A 4,647-nucleotide genomic window follows, 5' to 3' on the forward strand; every position below is an offset into this window, starting at 1 on the left:
ACCGTCCATTATTTTTTTTTTTTTCAACCATCGTCGCAAATCCTCACGGGCCAGTCTCGAACTCNCTTCCTTCCTCTCGCACAATCTCGTTTAGCAAAGTAATTTTGTCTTGCAGGGTGTATAAAACTGCCTTTAACCTCGTTTCCAAGCCGAACGAGTTCCTCGCGGAGGAGAGTTCCGTTTATATATCGAAATAGGCCCGCGATATTAAACCAGGAAGGAATCGGGTTAAGCGGAATATTTCTAATCGACCGTCTTCGAACGTTTATCCTCGCGTTTCTTTTGAGGCTTCACGACAATTCCCCTCCCTCTCTCTCTGTCTCTCTCTTCTCAAAGGAGGGCTCCAGGCTATGGTGAAACGTCGAAAAATCCATCCGCATCGAGATGCAAATCACTTAGCTGAATCGAGATCACCGAGGAGATCATTGCTGGTAATTGCAACGATAACGAAACGGGTGGACGAGGAAAAAACGTCCCTTTCACGATTGGGTGGAGCTTGCAGAGTCGTTTTTTTTCCAGTCTCCCCGATCGGCCGATCCAACCCACATCTCGTATCCAGGTCTCGTGTAACTCGTCAATCGTCGGTCGTGCACTCTGTGATCTGGACAGGATCGTCCATATTTACGAAGTATCGTGTCCGACGCGCATTCGATTTGCCTTCTGGACGACGACAGTTCATCGTGTATACACGTGTATATACGCGTGGTCGTTTAATTGAGCAATGAAACGTATATGGGGTTAGTCGAAGGCTAGTCGGATTAAATTTATGCGAGACTGGTAAATATGACGAGGATGGATTGGATGGAGAACGGATGAAGAATGTGGAATATATGTACATATACATAGGAAGAATGAGAGATTTCGAGAGAGAGAGAGAGAGAGAGGATGAAGATAGGCCGTATAGATATGCGAGAGGAAGACAAAGATGGAGGAAGGTATGGTTGGACCCGCTGGAACGTCGAAAAATGGGAGGGGATAAAGGAATATAAAACACGCGGGGACTGTTGAATACACAGGACAAAAGGGGGAGGACAAAAGAGAAAAAAGAAGGGATCGAGGCGATAGAGAGGCAGAGATACGAGGATAGGGACGCGAGGATACATGGAAATATAGAGCAACGGGGGAATAGAGAGGAACGTATGATAATCGAAGGAAAAAAAGAAAAAAGAATAGTAGAGCGGTATCCCGAGATATGAATGAAACATTAAGAAAGGAAAGAAGAGAAGGGGGCGTATAAGACCAAGGGGATCGTTGCATCGGCTGGCATAATATGCAATCGCGAAATAATATCTTGGCGTGGATTAAAATTATTTGGAAAAAGAAAAGAAGATAAGAAGAAGGGGAAGCGGACGGGGATGGTTGTGGAAAGCGAAGAAAAATGAAGAAGGAGAATAGGGAGGGGGAAAAAGTAGGCATCTTAGATCGATTTAACCGGGACTGGACGGATTCAATAACTCTGGCTCAAGTACCGGAGTGGTTGGGTAGAAAGTTTCCAAGGTATTCCGGTTAAACGTGCGTGGCAACCGATATTTACCCATCTCATTATCGTCGGGATTTATGTTACGATCGAGCGGCCAAGTTTTCCAAGTTGGCTCGCTATTAGGCCGAGCAACGTTCGTCAATTATGCGGATCATTCTTGTCGTACCACCGCCGACTAGATTCGTATCTCGTCCAGGAATAAATATACCTTCCCCCCTCCCTCTCTGCCTTTCTCACCCTTCGATTCTTCTGTCCAAGGGGATATCCGTTAACCAAAAAATGTATATATACATATATATATATATATATATATATATATATATATNTGTTTCCCACGCGGGCGCATTAATCAGGGCCGCGATTTATACCTATTAGTCGTTCTGATAAATCAATTTGCCATACGGTGTACGAGCGTGGATAATTCCACGGTGGTTGCCGCGTTCAACAGCGGCGCCGTGGAAATTCTTCTGGGCCGCCTTTGTGTCTGGTCGGAGGCAGAGGTTATTTTAAGTTTCGAAGGGGGAGGCCGTTGCTCGTGTATCGATATTTCAACGTCAGCCCGTGTTATGCGATGGAAGGCGCGCAACGAAGAGATATAAGAGGCCGAGCAGAAGCTCGAGTGACAGCTTTTCGACGCGCCGGAAATCCTTTCTCTCCGTCTGAAGGAAGAAAGTTTCTCGTTTCGTATTTTAGAAACAAAAGTTTCGGGAACTGGCTTCGATCAATTTTAGGATTTTATCGTTTGTTATTATTTATATTATATATATATATATTGGAAATATATTGAGTTAAAGGGATGATACGACTATTATACGATCCTTTTACTCTCGAGATCTCGTCTCGATATCCTGAATATGGAATGTCGTTTTGCTTGTACGTGTTATTTTCTGATATGACGTTTTGGACGCGATATCGAATATCACAGTTGGCGCGACACTCGGCTTCGTACGGATTACAAATATTATCCGCGTGCATCGTGTCGATAATGAATATCATGGCACTCAGAATATAAATACTGGAGAGAAAAGAAAAAAAAAGGAAAAAAAAGAAAACATCTTATCCAATTGTACGAATATAAAACACCAAGAATCGTGATCCAAATTTCGTTGCAACATTCGATTAATTTTACACTTGGCTTTCCGTACGCGAACAACTTCCATTACCGAATCCCTAGCCTCGCAGGAACAGCGAGCAACAGGAACCAGAAACGGAGCGCATCGATCAATGTCCCTCACTCCCCAAGAAAACGCCTTCATTATCATCCTTTAAACCGGGCACCCGTCCACCGTCGAGTCCCCAACCTTGTTCCGCGAACTTTCTCGGTTCTTGCTTATTCTACTTTTATTTCCCACAGCGTTCATCCTATTTCCATGCATGCGGTACCCGATATACCCCCGTATAACGAGTTTAATTAATCTTGTCGTTATTACGCCGCTCCTTGTATGCAAAGCGAGCGGGGCCGGCCGATCGGCCGATTGTAAGACGTCATTCGATGTGAACGTGGCCGGCCGAGCGTCGCGGTTCGTCGCTTTCTCGACGTTATTCACGGGCGAGAGGAAGAGAGAGAGAGAGAGAGAGCGAGAGAGAGAGAGAGAGAGAGAGAGAGAAGAAAGGGTCCGATCGATGGATCCTCCATAGATCGATCGTGCCACGATCGCGTCCAACCGCGTGTCGAATCGTTGCGTTTTCTTCTCCCGGCTTCTTGTTCCTTCCCTCCTCCCCGATCCTCCCGCTGCCCCGTTCTTGCAGCGCCGGAACAACGCGTCCTTCGACCAATAGTAAAAACGGTATAACGGCGGCCAATGGTCCTCCTCCTCCTCCTCCTCCTCCTCTCCGGCTGTGCTCGCGCGAGGAATAATCCGAACAAAGCGGCGCGAACGCGACGTAGATCGCCACGCTCGATAAGCAAACTACGCGTGCGACTCGTTCACAATACCCTTTTGCCTTCTGTTGAAGTATTGCGCCGTGGGTGGGTTTTTTTTCTTCTTTTTCTTTTTCTTTTTTTTTTTACCTCGATTCGTTCGTCGAAACTTTAGAAAGGATCGTGAGATGTCGAGGGGAAGAGTTAGGTTAAAGAGTGAATTCAACAAGAGTATTACGATAATTTATCGATCAAAATGACTGCTTATCTCGTTTTTATCTGTCCGTCGTTAGAAAGATTCGTGAAATATTTAAGGGAGATTGAAACGAGGATCACAATTTAACTAATGGTATTGATAAATTGACGAATTATCGTGGATCGAGCGGATCGAGCGAGTTGGCCGCTTCCCGATTCTCTCATCACCCTGTCACCGTGTTATCGGCACGATATCGAGTTTCGCAAGGAGTAGCATGTAATCCCTGACTGGACAACTGTCGCTTCGAATGAATCGTGCGCCGCGCCGCGCCGCGAGAATCTCGTCCGCTCGAGCCGGCAATAAAACGAGAGAGGCCCTTTATTCCCAGCGACGGGTGAAACACCGGCTCGAGCGTGCAACATCGAGCGTGTTCCACGTCCGCCGTTCCACCGTCGAACCCATCCACTGTCGAGAACGACCCGAGCGTTTATGCAAACGCGACCTTGCCATCTCTCTCCGTCGAACACCGTGTTCCTCGACCTTGCGACACGTATCTCTCCATCTGCTCCCATTTTTAATCGTTTTAATCGATCTTTACGAAATCTTTCTAATGAAATTCATTACCAACGAATTCCATTAAATAATTAAACCGGTGTATATAAATACTCCAAGATCCATCTTTCACTTTTCGTCTCGATCGATTGGAAACTCGCTACTCGAAATCAATGACAATGATCGACGAAGTAAAAAATTTCTCTTCAAAAAGGTAGAAAGAAAGAGAGGAAGCTGGTCAACGACGAGTGCCGATTGTAAAATCCGCAGAGGGACATCGCATACGTTATTGGAGCGGTGTGGAGAGGAGGCCGTATAAACGGAAAGTGCGGAAAGGGTGACGTGGCGACGTGCTCGGGGCGCGCACCGCTTTAATGGGCTCCGCGGCTGTCTCCGCGCCGGCTTCGTATCCCCGCCTCGTTTGTTTCGCGTTTCACAAGGAGGGCTTTTCTTCTCCCTCGGTGAGCAGAGGCGGAGGTCTCCAGGAGAGACCTCTCTCTGAAGGAGAGAGAGAGAGAAAGAAAGAACGAAGCGGCGGTCTCTCATGCAAATGACATT

Source organism: Apis dorsata, unplaced genomic scaffold (genome assembly GCF_000469605.1).
Source record: "Apis dorsata unplaced genomic scaffold, Apis dorsata 1.3 scaffold_127, whole genome shotgun sequence".
NCBI lineage: Eukaryota > Metazoa > Arthropoda > Insecta > Hymenoptera > Apidae > Apis > Apis dorsata.